Below are 15,396 nucleotides of genomic sequence, written 5' to 3' on the forward strand. Positions count from 1 at the left end.
ATAGTAATTATGCACGTTTTACAGGGGAGGAAACTGAAGCTCAGAGAGAAGATGTCATTTGCTCAAGGTCACAGAGGTAATAAGTTATGAAGATACTTTATTAGTGGGTAATAATAAAGAATAAAGTCAGTATGGGCCCTGACCTTGAAGAGGTTTCAATCTCAAGGTACAGATAATATAGATGTACAAATTCCTAAATATAAAAACCTAAATATAAAAGATAAAATCTCATCTGCATATTTCCAGAATGAACCTCCCCAAGTAATTCGAAAATGCAATGATAATACAACAATAAAAAGTTAAAACGATTTATTTAAAAAAAAAATTTATGTTGTATTTTATATTTGAGAAAGAAACAGAGTGCAGGCAGTGGAGAGGCACAGAGACGGACACAGATTCTGAAGCAGGCTCCAGGTTCCAAGCTGTCAGCACAGAGCCCAACGCAGGACTTGAACTCACCAGGAGTGAGATCATGACCTGAGCCAAAGTTGGACACTTAACCGACTGAGCCACCCAGGCATCCCTGAAACAATTTGAAAATACCATGGATTGGAAAAAATTCGGAAGCATTTAAATAGTAGAAAAATATGTAAGTGTAAATTAACAGAACATACATTTTAAAAATAATTTTAATGCTAAGAGTTTAACAAAGCTATATAATCTATTAATTTCAATGTTATTCCAATAAAAGTATTTTAAACTAATTGAACTATTAAATGTAAAATTTATTTAATTACATATTCACTTTTTATATTTATCTCATTCAAACAAAAGGAGGAATTTGAGGAAGCTTATGGAAAACAAGTGAATATCATAAAACCTTGAAGTAAGTGAGATAATGGGTGTGAAAAGGCAATGAAGATAAAAAGAAGTCAAAGATAACTTTGGTACAAAGATTTATATCCTAACGTCTAATACATTTTCACAAAAGAAGGTACACACATCTGATTTTCAAATAAAAATAGTATTATTACTAGATTTACAGTATTACCAAGGGACTTGGGACATGATGGGAATTTATTCTATATCCTCACATAGAAAAAACTATGTAATAATAGACTAAAAGCCTCAATACCATGCCTACACGATATACAGTTGTAAGATTTATATGGCTGTCTTCTGTATAAAATTCCTCAGTACTAACCTTGGTGTCATTTCAAAATCTAGCTCAATAAAGACAGTCATAAAAAATCAAAAATGATGCAGTCCATATATACACTCCTCTAATGACCTGAATCTGACCTTCACATACTCCATTCCATCTTCTTTTTGGTAGATGGTTTAGCCCAGTGAAAGCATGGACAGAAGCACACAGGTAAGAAGTTATTGATGATGGGCTATACACAGGCAAGAGGTGTAATAGGAGAACAAACAGAGATTACAACCCCTGAAAAGAGAAATTAGGAAGGTGGAGTATTAAGAAAGAATTATGAAGAACCAGAAGATACTGTGAACCCTAAGGCTGGAAAGCAGTTATTTAAAGAAGACCAGGGCATTGCCTCTGGATGGAGTAAGGAGATGTGACTTCAAGTTGCCATCCCACTGAGAAAGCGATGAGCATGTTGTCACTGTACACAAGACAGACAGTTGTAGAGCTAGGAAAGTGCATCCTCAGAGCTGTATAACAATGAAGGGATTTGCGGACTGGAAAGTGCAATACACTGGACAAGAAGGCTCAAAAAAAAAATCATGCTAAGAAATGAATACTCAGGAAGTACTGTGTAGCAGGTGAAATCACGTGCTTCAAGTGAAAACAGTGTTGGTATCATTGTCACAATTGTCTGGGTTAGGAAAATTTCCCAATTTATGAACACCCAGGAAGAATGGTCCATTTTGGATGGTAGCCAATCAACCCAACTTACCTGGGGAGAATAAAGGTGAAAGGCAGAAAAGAAAGCAGACACTCCTGAAGGGACATCATAAGCCATTAACAAAAGAGCTAAGCATCAAACAGAGATGATGTTATATCCTCATGTTGCCCAGAATCAGTTATACAACTCTCAAACTACAGAAGCAAACTAACACAGTGGTATTTGAAAGGCAGGTGTTTTTAAGCCTCTTATCTACAGAACATATTAGGTGGTATAATAGTGTAAGCTCTGGATTTGGTGTCAGAAAACAGGTTGGAGAACTAGTTAAATCATTTAGTAAATTTGTGATACATTCCACGTAAATATCCTGCTCATTTTATTTATTAGGAAAACACCATCTCCCATTTCTTTCAAGACTCAGCACCATGTTAATTTTGATGTAATACTGTAAATTCTGAAAGATAAAAAATTATCAATGCCATGTACAAGCAAGAATAAACATTGCAATGTTGTTTTAAATGAGCATACAAAGTAATATGTTCAGGATGATTACCACTGTGGAAAATGGACATATGTGGAAAATAGAAAATACTCAAAAGTGGACATTATGATAGAGTGATGGAATTTTATACAATATTTCCCATTACTGGCTTATATTTTTGTATCAAAATTAGACTCCAACAGTGTGTGTGATAGTACAGGTGTGATAGTGAGGTTCTCCTACAGAAAAAAAAGTTAGGTGGTTAAATGCAAAATCCCTGTACAGCAGTGAACATGAGAGTATAATACTATAAACAGGGAACTTGAAGAGAGTCAACAAATTCTTGAAGGAAGCTGTTTTCAAGATGTATGTAACCTGAAACCTTTACTTTTCATCCCCACCTACTGCTTTAGCCCAGATGAGAGAAAAACCAGAGAAATGAATAGAGCTCAAAACAAGAGACCTTGGACACATGTTCAGTACGGCTTCTGTCAGTCACTGTACTTGGACCTACAAATATATACAGTAGCAAATCAATATTCTGATTCACACTGACCTTCTAGAAGTTGTGTGTGTGTGCACACAAACGCACTACATATATGAGAACAAGAAAACCTCCTTAACATCTTTATAAATAGGAATAGAGATGGCAACATCCAAGGATACAATCAGTGACAATTCTCTGAAGTCTGAACTTTGAGCAATTATGGACAGAACATTGAAAATTCTCTAGCTTTATACTAAGAACTCTAAAAATTATTAAAGAAAAGTCGGTATAGTGTATACATAGCACAGAATGCAGAAATCAATCAATAGAAATTGTAGAATGAGAATAATCAAAAAGAGTTTTCCAAAATACCAAGAAAGAGACATTAGCCTTTGCTGTTTCCTGCTTTTGGTTTAACCAATGACTCTGTAAGAATGAAATAAAAATTTATTCCAGAACCAAACTTTATATTATTTGCCATTTGTTTGTTATATAATTGTGCATAGATTAACTCTCTAATTAACTTCATATATTTTTCATCCCATTCAGCAATTTTCAGTTAATCCTTTGTTGTATTTTAAAATACTGAGTAAATTACTATTTAGATTTCATAAAGGAATATGCACCTGTATACTTTTTGTAGGAAATACTATATATATAATTGTTTTACCAAAAATTAAAACTGACAAAACCAAAACACAACAGACTTCATAGAACTTTACCTGAACAGAACTGCAAAATAATACCATTTGAGCAACAAAAGAAATTTGCATAATTTAAAAAAGCAGTTCACTGAGAAGATCTGACCTAGTGTCAGAAGACCTAGGATCAAATCCAAGTCCTATCATTTATAAGCCTCACAATGTACAATCTTTAACTTGACTTTAAATGTCTATTTATGAAAAATAGCAGAAATGATTATTTATTCAAAAAAATATTTGTTGATGGTTAATTAGGTACCAGCCTCCTAACTCTCAAGTGTTTGTCTTCAGAAAACCCTGATATCCTTGGCCAATCAGAACTAAGAACAACTCTTTCGATTAAAGCTTATCGACCTCACTGGCATCAGAGAAACTATTCAAAAATATAAAAGTTCTCCCCAGTGTCCCGATGCACATTTCAATAATTAAGACAAACCTAGCAAATACGAAAAGAATAAGGAATACACCTCTAACTTTAACTAGAATCCTCTGTTTAATATAAAAAACATTCTAAGTAGGAATTTACCCAAGGGATACAAGAGTGCTGATACATAGGGACACATGTACCCCAATGTTTATAGCAGCACTTTCAACAATACCCAAATTATGGAAAGAGCCTAAATGTCCATCAATTGATTAATAGATAAAGAAGATGTGGTTTATATATACAATGGAATACTACTTGGCAATGAGAAAGAATGAAATCCTGCCATTTGCAGCAATGTGGATGGAACTGGAGGGTATTATGCTAAGTGAAATAAGGCAGAGAAAGATATATACCATATATTTTCACTCATATGTGGATCTTGAGAAACTTAACACAAGACCATGGGGGAAGGAAAGGGGGGAAAAGTTACAAACAGAAAGGGAGGGAGGCAAACCATAAGACATTCTCAAATACAGAGAGCAAACTGAGGGTTGATGGGGGTGGGGGAGAGGGGAAAATGGGTGATGGGCATTCAGGAGGGCACTTGTTGGGATGAGCACTGGGTATTGTATGGAAGACAATTTAACAATAAATTATATTTAAAAAAAAGAATATATGAACAGCAAAAATAAATAAATAAATAAATAAATAACATTCTAAGATCAAGAGAATTCAGGATATAATGAAAAATGCAGAATACTAAGGCATGTACAAGGAAACAAAAAGAGATGTCAAGGCAATTCTGATGTCTCAGTTAAGACATTTGACCCTTAACCCTGTGTCTAATACAGCCCAACCCAGTTTATTTTGTGAACCCTTCCTCTTAATGCTCTCAACTGCAGTGTGGACCACAAATTGCATGGGATCAACAGTGGGAACAGAGACACAAGCTAGAACAATGTATAGCAATCTCTATACCCTACAACTACAAACGACATTCTTTCAAATTTTCTTAAAACACTTATTAAAATTAACACATACTAAATCAAAATAAACTTCAAAACATTTCAAACCAAAAAACCCCACAAAAATCAAGTGATCTTAATAATGCATTAAATATGAAAAAAACTGACAACCAAAAAAAAAAAAAAAAAAAAAAAAAAACAACAACAACAACAAAACTCAACTATTTAAAAAAAAGAAAAGACTTTTTAACATAACTTTTGGGCAAAAGAAGAAACTGAAGATTTTATAAGATGTATATAACAATAACAATGGGAACAGTTTATGTCAAAACTTATGAGATATGGACCAATTTATTGTGATGAAATTTTATACTATAATTGATGTTATCATTAAATAAGCAATAAAAATAAATTAAGCATTCAGCATAGTAATTTATAAAGACATCAAATTAGAAATGCAGGAAGACTAATAAAAATATAATCTGAAGAGAATATAAACCCCCAAAGTAGGAATACAGGAAGGAATATAAACATAATACAGAGATATTTTAGATAGTTGAATAAAATCTGTAATTCTGTGCTTATATATTTGAACATTACAAGAAAATGGACAATTTTTTAAGAAAATAAAAGCTACCAAAATTGTCCCCAAAAACTTAATAAAACGTACTGAATAATGAATACGGAATGAATTGAAAAGTATAGTCAAAACCCAATCCCCGTTTCAAAAATTTTAAGTGATTCCTTACAAATGTTTAATTATGATAAAATCCAAATGCCATTAAACTATTAAAGTACAAATAAAAAACTTGCAACTTTGCAACCCATTATACAAAGCCAGCATAAACTTGACAGCAAAAATGTAAGAAGACACAGAGAACTAAGACCATTATCTAAAAGCACAAGAAAATTCCAAATAGTAAATTGAATCCATAAACAACATTAAAAGTGTAATATAATATGACCAATAGGCTTTAGTATATAATGCAAAAGCAATTTAATAGGAAAATTTGTTAATTTATCATTATCAGTAGGTCAAAGTAGAGAAGTCATGTGACTATCTTGATATTCATCTTAGTACCTTAATCATGTAAAGAATGAGACATGGTGAAACTAGTAAATACCATTCCTAATTGTAAAATTCTAAAGTCATTCTCTTTATAGTGGCAAGGTAATGTTACATGTGATTATTACTACTATTTAAAACTATTCCATTGGTCTATGTGTCTGCTTTTGTGCCAATACCATGCTGTCTTGATGATTACAGCTTTGTAGTAGAGGCTAAATAAAGTCTGGGATTGTGATGCCTCCTGCTTTGGTCTTCTTCAATATTACTTTGGCTATTCGGGGTCTTTAGTGGTTCCATACAAATTTTAGGATTGCTTGTTCTAGCTTCGAGAAGAATGCAACATCACTCCTCATCAGGGAAATACAAATCAAAACCACACTGAGATATCACCTCACACCAGTCAGAGTGGCTAAAATGAACAAAATCAGGAGACTACAGATGCTGGCGAGGATGTGGAGAAACGGGAACCCTCTTGTACTGTTGGTGGGAATGCAAACTGGTGCAGCCGCTCTGGAAAACAGTGTGAAGGTTCCTCAAAAAATTAAAAATAGATCTACCCTATGACCCAGCAATAGCACTGCTAGGAATTTACCCAAGGGATACAAGAGTGCTGATGCATAGGGGCACTTGTACCCCAATGTTTATAGCAGCACTTTCAACAATAGCCAAATTATGGAAAGAGCCTAAATGTCCATCAACTGATGAATGGATAAAGAAATGTGGTTTATATACACAATGGAATACTACTTGGCAATGAGAAAGAATGAAATATGGCCTTTTGTAGCAACGTGGATGGAACTGGAGAGTGTTATGCTAAGTGAAATAAGTCATACAGAGAAAAACAGATACCATATGTTTTCACTCTTACATGGATCCTGAGAAACTTAACAGAAGTTAAGGGGGGAGGGGAGGAAAAAAAAAAAGAGAGAGAGGGAGGGAGCCAAACCATAAGAGACTCTTAAAAACTGAGAATAGCTGTTCTCCCGGATCAGCAATCGTGCACCTGTCCTCTGTCTTCAGCTCTCGTCCACTCTCCACTTTTTCACTCTCCGTGACCAGGCCCCAGGCAGTACCTCTCTCCCAAGTTTTGTCTCAGATGTGGCTGTTTTCCCCGGCCCCTTACTTCTGAAGGGCTGAGGCTTTGACCCCTTCTGCCCCTCTGCGGGAGGGTCTCACCAAGTAATGGCCGAATGAGCAATGGCCAAATATCGGCTGCACCCAGGAATGCCCCGCTGAACCCTGCTGCTCCAGGTGCCCCAAGACTGCGGCCAGGTGCCAGCCTGCCCCAGAGAAAGTTTGCGAGACAGTGTAGCAGCAGCGTTTCAGGGATTATGGAAAATCACAGCACACATCTGGCACCGGGCTTCACCTTTAATGACCTTGCCCCAGCACCAGTGAATGTGGCCGCCTTCCGGGGTCTGCTGGGACCGGGTGGCTTCAACAGTCTCTAGCAGATGTCCTTCCAGCAGTGGAACCGCTTTTCCCCGTGTGGCTCGAGAACCTCCTGGACCCCACTCTGTTCCTGGGGATTCGCCATTCCTACCAGAGCACCGCCAGAATCACCCTCCAGGCCACCAGAAAGCAAAAGGAGGACAAGGCGTTTTTTATGACGGTCTGTGAACAAAACACTAGAAAAACCAAGAAAAACAAAAAAAAAAAAGGGTAACTGTGGGAATTGAATATAGGTATTCCCTAAGCTTGCACCAATGGGTTAACAAAGCTAAAGATGAAAGCATCCAAGATTAGGTAAGCAGGGCAAAAACACCTGGAGCATAGAACAAAGACATAGGAATAGGAAGCCACAGGATGAAAGCATCCAAGATTAAGTAAACAGGGAGGAAGAGCCCCCAGCATAGTACAAAAGCAGAAATAGTGGTCCATGCAAATTGGTCATTGTACAAGGAGGCCCAAGTTATGTTAATAATGCTTTCACAGGATGGAAGGTCCAGAATAGGTATACAGGTAAACAGGGCTATAGACCCCCTCAGCAGGGTGAAATTACCTGGAGCAGAGGTAATTAACAAAAGAAACCTGCCTTGTTAATCCTGAGGTAGCATTCTCTGTCTTATCCCCTAGGCAAGTTGAGATATAAACAGCGCATCTCTAGCCTCCAGTAAACAGCCATCTGCTGGGTGCTGGGATTTTGTTTTGTATTGAACCAAACTCCTAACACTGCATACCATTGAACTCCCTTTCTCTCACACACATGAGTTAATAATCACTCTTTCATTGCCTCTTTCTACTCGTCCATTATGTTTGTAAGCCTTCTGATCCTAATAAATACACAGCAAGGACCCTTACTCAGGGTTCTTTTCTCCTCCTGGAAAAAAAAAAAAAAGACACAACTGAGAATAAACTGAGGATTGATGGGGGTGGGAGGGAGGGGAAAGTGAGTGATGGGCATTGAGGAGGGCACCTGTTGGGATGAGCACTGGGTGTTGTATGGAAACCAATTTGACAATAAATTTCACATTTAAAAAAAACACACAAAAAAACACAAAAAAATAAAACTATTATTATTTTCCTGTGTAAATAACATTTCTTTATAAGTTATTATATACAATTTATATAATTATATATAATTTATAATATAATATACAACATAATTATATATAATATATACATAAAATCAGAACTCTGAAAGTAAAAAATATTGTTTTCAATATAATCTTCCTGGAAAATCTAAAAGTCGTCACTAAAATCTATTCAAACTAAAAAGTGCTCTTAACATTGTCAGGTATAAAACAATATCTTGTTTCTTATAATAGAAACAAAAATATAAAGTGTAGAAGTATTGACTAAAGACCAGAGACATGTACATCAAATATGCTAAAGCTAGAGATAATCCTAATATTCAAAATTTTGAATATTTGGAGACAGAAATGATGCTCATGATTAGGAAGGCTTAATATTGGAAACTGTCAGTTCTCCTCTCCCTCCCTAACACCAATAACTCTAAATTGCATGGCAATATTAATTAAAATTAGACTGATATTTGAAGAGAGAACTCAAAATAATGTTAAAATTCATTAGGAAGAATAAATGTACACATAGATTTTTAAATCTTTTTGTGACAGTGTGACAACATTTCAATGTTTAGTGATTATCCACAAGTGGATCTTCTTTCCTTGTGGGTATGTGGGAGAATTACATTTCCCCAACCCTTGCAGTTAAGTTGAAGTCATGTGACCAGTTCTGGCCAATGAGTTGTGAGAAAACATAACTTGTGTCACTTTTGGACATAAGAACTTAATTTCCAATGCAAGATTTTCCAGCGCTCTCTACCACAGGAATTACTGAGAAGTATTTGTACTGAAAAGTAACAGCAACCTAGACTGCTGAGTGGTTGTATGGAGGAAAGCTTTCCTGAAGAGCCATCTGAAATCACAACAGACCCTCTATGGAAAAAAATAAATCTTTATTGCATTATGCCATTGAGATTTGGAGGTTTTTAATACAGCATAACCTGGTTTATGCTAACTGATGAACTTCTATGCAGGAAAAATAGAACTGCCATAAACAAACAAACAAAAAAAAAGACACAGGCTGACACAGGATCATAAAATTGAGCAAAGAATGTTATAACAGCGATTTACAAAGAAAAAACATAAATGGCTAATAAATGTAAGAAATATATCCCACTACCAACTGAGAAAATATGGATTTACAATGTGATACAATTCCACACATTCATTTAATTGGACAAAATTAACAAGATTCATGAAATTAAGTTTGGATAGGATATTGGAAACAGAAATATATTGCTTATACATTCCTACAATTTAATTTTGATACATCCCATACAGTTGAAAATTAATATAACCTCAACCCAGATATTCCACTTTCAGCTTTCTACAGATTTTTTTCTTTTTTACACATTCAAGGAAGTATACATACATATGTTCATTGCAATGCTGTTGATAATGAGTACAAAGGGGGAACAATCTGTCCTCTGGAAGGAGTATATAAATACGGGGTTGATTCCTTACATTGATCTATATATGCATACGCCATTACAAAAAAGTTCACAAATATGATACTAAGTGGAAGAAAAGTACACAAATATGCACACACACACACACACAGAACCCAGCTTCCTATTATTAAAAACAAAGCTATGAACTAACACAGACAGATTTGTTAACTCTAGCAAGAGCAACTCCACATGCTTTGAACTAAAAAAAAAAAAAAAAATCCTTGAAATTTCTTCATCATCTTCATTGAAAGCATTTCCTGAGCTCTCAGGAATCATGAATAGCACTATCTGATTGCTATAGGGTTACAGAGTATGTAGAAAGCAATTTGGTTTTGTCCTTTCAAGGTTATGATTTAAACAGCAAAGACCGATAAGGAATAACAATGGGGCTGATTTATGCCAATACATCAAATAAACGAGCAAATTACCAAGGAAATGGTGGTATATAGATTAAGACATTAGAGACATAGATAGTAACCATAGAGAGATTTGTGGACATGTACACAAATGCAAATATAGATGTATATGTACACAGGGGTGGGTATTTCTGTAGTTTATAGAAGATAAGGTTTGGAACAGTATTCACACTTTGCTCAAACAAATAAACAAAAAAGTACATAAACATAGTATGCTTATAGTCCAGAATTTGAGAGATAGAAAAGACATACCTCAAGAGATAATCTGGTCTAGTTTTTCTCAAAGTAAAATACATGTAATGTTACAAGATACAATTTTAGTTGATTGATGAACACTTTAATACTTATTTTTATAAATTCTATGTATGGCAAATTTATATTATACTACCTACCATCTTATAAAGTTAATTTTTTTAAGTTTATTTAAATTTAAAAGTGGATTGATCTGAACTGCCTGCTCAATTTTTCTATAAATATAAAAGTGTACAAAATAAAGAATATTAATTAAAAATGGTTTGGTTAAAAGAAAGATATTAAGTAAAAGTATAGTTACCCAAAGTTATGACAAACATCTTAAGGCAAAACACAAGGTACTTAGATTGGAAAATTACTATAGGTTCTGTAGTTGGGAGCTTTATCATATTGCCTTCACTTGTCACTGTGGTTAATATTTGTAACTTTGTATCTTCAGGTAAATGTAAACAATACCCTTCCTTACTGCTGCACAGAAGACTGTATTATCTGCTATATTTCTTCCAGAAATCTCACAACTGTGCTTGCATATCATATAGGGTCAAGTCAGGAGACAGGAACCACACAAGGAATTGAACAGGGTAAATATAATATAAAAATTATTAATGAGTAACAGACTGGCTAACTGCTAAACGGAGTAAAAAGATTCTAAAGCATAGTAGCAATCGAAGAGACAACTGCAGGATGCAGATGCTATTTGTAGGACTGAGGAAGAACACACATGAAAGGAATTTAGAAACTTATAGAAGCCCATTCCACTGGCTGAGATTCAGACCTCTGAGGAAAAGATCTGGCTACATTCATGGAAACTCAACTACTAAAGGTCAACCACTGTAGCTGCTGAATGGAGGAAAAACTTGCTGGAGGTTCAAGGCTTCAGCTGAGCCACGAGAGGTACAGAGGTGAGCATACCTCCCACTTCTAGCTGAGCGCACACGCATGCACGCGCGCACACACACACACACACACACACACACACATATACAAGCCAATATGCTGGATGCCACAGCACACTGGAGGAAGGAAAATAAATCCCTTCTTCCCACTCTTGAATTACAAAAAAATCACTCAGGCAAGAAAAAATGTGTACAGGGTCCAGCTCATGTCACAAAGCAAAGTAAAGAAGGGTAAATTTTGGGCCAAGAGGCAATAAATTAGTAACAGCCAATTTAAAGATGTGATTCATGAAGACATACTTAAAAAGAGAGAGAAAGAGAGAGAACAAAATGTGAGAAAATTATCCTTGTGCAATGAAAATGTAGCCTAAGACTTTTAATTCTGAATGAGTTCTCCAAGATAAGAGAAAGTGTAAGAACTTGCACCTAAAATCTTCTATTTAAAATATCCACCCTTTTAGAAGTTTTCTTAAGGAAAGCAGGAAACCTAGAAGCCTTTTTATAAAATTATTCAATTCCATAAAATTTTTTATGGCAAAAGATAAAAAGATAAATTTGGGAAAATATAAACTATTTGCAATAAACATGAAAGACCAAAAATTGTCATTAATTTACAAAGAGCTCCTTCAAACTGATTAGAAGAGATAAACCAATAAAAAGGGGCTAAGTATTTCAAGAAGCAATCACAGAAAATAAAATGCAAAATTCCAATAAATATATTAAAATATACTGAAACAGAAGAGTTAATACAAAATACAGAATGTTTACAAGTGAAATTTTTCCCCTCAACTGAAAAATTTTAGCATCTCATGAAGCAATTAAGAAAAAATAAATCAACTCACACATTGTTTTTTTTGTTTTTTAATATATGAAATTTATTGTCAAATTGGTTTCCATACAACACCCACTGCTCATCCCAAAAGATGCCCTCTTCAATACCCATCACCTACCCTCCCCTCCCTCCCACCCCCCATCAACCCTCAGCTTGTTCTCAGTTTTTAAGAGTCTCTTATGCTTTGGCTCTCTCCCACTCTAACCTCTTTTTTTTTTTCCTTCCCCTCCCCCATAGGTTTCTGTTAAGTTTCTCAGGATCCACATAACAGTGAAAACATATGGTATCTGTCTTTCTCTGTATGGCTTATTTCACTTAGCATCACACTCTCCAGTTCCTTCCACTTTGCTACAAAAGGCCATATTTCATTCTTTCTCATTGCCACGTAGTACTCCATTGAACTCACACATTGTTGAAAGGTTTAATTTTCAAAGGTTTTTGAATAGCCTTCTAGCAGCATGGATTAAACTGTATAATGCAGGGGCACCTGGGTGGCTCAGTCAGTTAAGCATACCACAGTTCATGAGTTTAAGCCCCACGTTGGGCTCCGTGCTAACAGCTCCGAGCCTGGAGCCTGCTTTGAATTCTGTGTCTCCCTCTCTCTGCCCTTCCCCCACTCACACTGTCTCTCTCAAAAATAAGTAAACATTAAAAAAAAATTTAATTGTAATGCAGATATCCTTGATCAAGCAATACAATCCAGGGAATTTTTAAAACAAAAATAATATATAGACATATAGACATGAATTTTTATGAAAGCATTATTCTGTTAGCAAAAAAATGGAATAATCAGAACAGTTCTCAATATGGAAATGGTTGACTATGGTACATTCTTAATATGAAATATAATACGTTCACTTTTAAAACTGAGCTATTAATTTTTTGTAATCTTTATTTCTTTTTGAGAGAGAGACAGAGTATGAGTAGGAGAGAAAAGAGAGAGAGGGAGACACAGAATCCGAAACAGGCTCCAGGTTCTGAGCTGTCAGCACAAAGCCTAATGTGGGGCTCAAACCCACGAACAGTGAGATCATGACCTGACCCAAAGTTGGATGCTTAACTGACTGAGTTACCCAGGCACCCCAAAATTGAGATACTTTTAAGTGTTCACTTGAAACTATTCATGAAATAGAAGTGAAAAAATTTTCAGAATAACATATTGTGATCTTGTTTTTACAATAAAATTACATATGCATATAACTGGTATAATCTTGTCTAAGTTAAAATTACATATATATGTAATTTAATGATATTTATGGATTCAATTAACTATTTAGAATTTTCCTGTGCTTTTAGATAATGGTCTAAACTTTAGACCAAAATTACATATATATGCTTACACAGAAAAAGAGAGAAAGAGAAAGAGAGAGAGAGAGAATGATAAGCATTACATTTTTTTTGACAGTGGATACACTCGAGGCCAGAATTGGAGCTTGAGAGAAAAAACTATTAATTTTAATCATGTATTACTTTAATGGCCCATATTTACATATAATACTTGCTCTAATACTAGTCTATGAACCCTTAATCTCTTTTCCTCACGGCTGAGGAAAACTGAGCCAATTTAATCTGAAAAATAATTTAAAAAATTAGACTTGATAAGAACCCTTCTTCCCCAGTATTATGTAAGGTGTGTGGGAGATGTGCAGTCAGATGGAAGGAGGGAGTATGGCTGCCTTACAGAGGAAGAGAGTGGGTTGTAAAGGTTTAAAGGATGGATACAGATGAGCAAAGCTGAAGGGGGCTTTTCTAAGCAGAAGTGGAGTAGGCAGTGAGTTCTATTTTCATGTTCTCCATTCACAAGAAATAGTATCATCAAAAAAGAAAAAATATGCAAACAACTTTCACCCTTCAGAGTATAGCAGAAGGATCAGAGGATGCCATCTGCCTCATGCATTGTCACAGGAAATTAGTTTCCTAAGGTGTGAGCAAATCCAGATTTCAACTTCAAACTATCCACTTGAAAAACAGAGGAAATTCTAGAAGTAACTGGTCAAGGTAACTATACACAGTACAAGTGAAACCCGACTAAGTTATCAAATCAGTGGCAGAGTTAGTTAGCCTGAAGAAGAGATGATGCCTCTGGACATAGGCAATCAAAACATGGTCAACTGGTTTTAGCAATGTGTAAGATGTGAGCATTCCTTTGGAAATAGCAAGGTGGAGAGTGGAATGCACTGAAGGATGCACACTGATTAAGCACTTCGTAGTACTATATACTCAACAAACCAGATCATTGAATGCCCATGACAATAAGTATTATGACATCTCTGTTTTATAGATGAGAAGCTTAGGAAGGGGATGGACTTGCTCTTTATAAAATGCTAGTAATTGGCAAGGCCAAAACCCAAATCCAATTCAGATACCAACCCCTATGATCTTTCTATTACAGTGGCTCCCAAACTGGCTGACTATCACAGACGGATGGTAGTCAACTGTAGGCTTCAAATTCAACATATTGATTGCATGCCAGCTATGCATCTAAAAGAATCCCCTTTGCCATGGAGAATCTGAGAAAAATGTGACAAGGAGGTTGCCTTCAGAAAATTTATTATGTTTTGTTGGAGTTTTAAACTCATATAGGTGACTGGCTTCCAGCAATGTAGCATATAAATGCCTACAGAATCCAGACAGCTAATATAAATAACAAGTAAGCCCAGTAGGGACTGTGTAATTAATAAGGCCCAATGTAAATTACAACTCATCACTCATCAGCTTTCAAAGATTGACACCATTATACAAGGTCTTTTTAAATAAGGGATGATTATCCCCCAGTGCTTCTCCACTCATCAGCTCAGTTTGACCTATTTTTTCTTAAGTAATCTCTATCCCCAGCATAGAGCTCAAACTCACAACCCCAAGATCACGAGTCATACGCTCTACTGACTGAGCCAGCAAGGTGCTCCCAATTTGGACTATTCTTAAACTTGGTAGGAATGAATGGCACCTCATGAAAGATTACTTCAAATTTAACGTCATGTTCCACCATTAAGGCATATTATTGAAATTATGGATTCCACCTAGTTGGGAGCTGGTTAAGTATTCACCATTATAGACTTGGCTCTATTCTGTTCAGTGCTTTTCAATATAGTTTCTCAATAGCAGTTTGTCATGACTTCTGAAGGGACAGGAAACCTAAATGT

General features: G+C 35.5%; 1 long non-coding RNA gene across 2 annotated transcripts in view; it reads left to right on the forward strand.

Annotated features, from left to right (window-relative positions):
• The window catches only part of LOC109247252 (uncharacterized), a 53,617-nt gene that overhangs the window by 4,222 nt on the left and 33,999 nt on the right, over positions 1–15,396 (forward strand). The window contains exon 4 of one of the 2 annotated variants that reach the window (XR_002071658.2): positions 2,706–2,791. The exons of the other annotated variant lie outside the window; for it this stretch is intronic. This is a non-coding gene — a long non-coding RNA (uncharacterized LOC109247252). Of the gene's footprint in view, positions 1–2,705; positions 2,792–15,396 lie in introns of those variants that run through there. 2 annotated transcript variants of the gene reach the window in all.

The sequence above is a fragment of the Panthera pardus genome, unplaced genomic scaffold (genome assembly GCF_024362965.1).
Source record: "Panthera pardus isolate Hobbes unplaced genomic scaffold, ASM2436296v1 HiC_scaffold_3, whole genome shotgun sequence".
NCBI classification, from domain to species: Eukaryota; Metazoa; Chordata; class Mammalia; order Carnivora; family Felidae; genus Panthera; species Panthera pardus.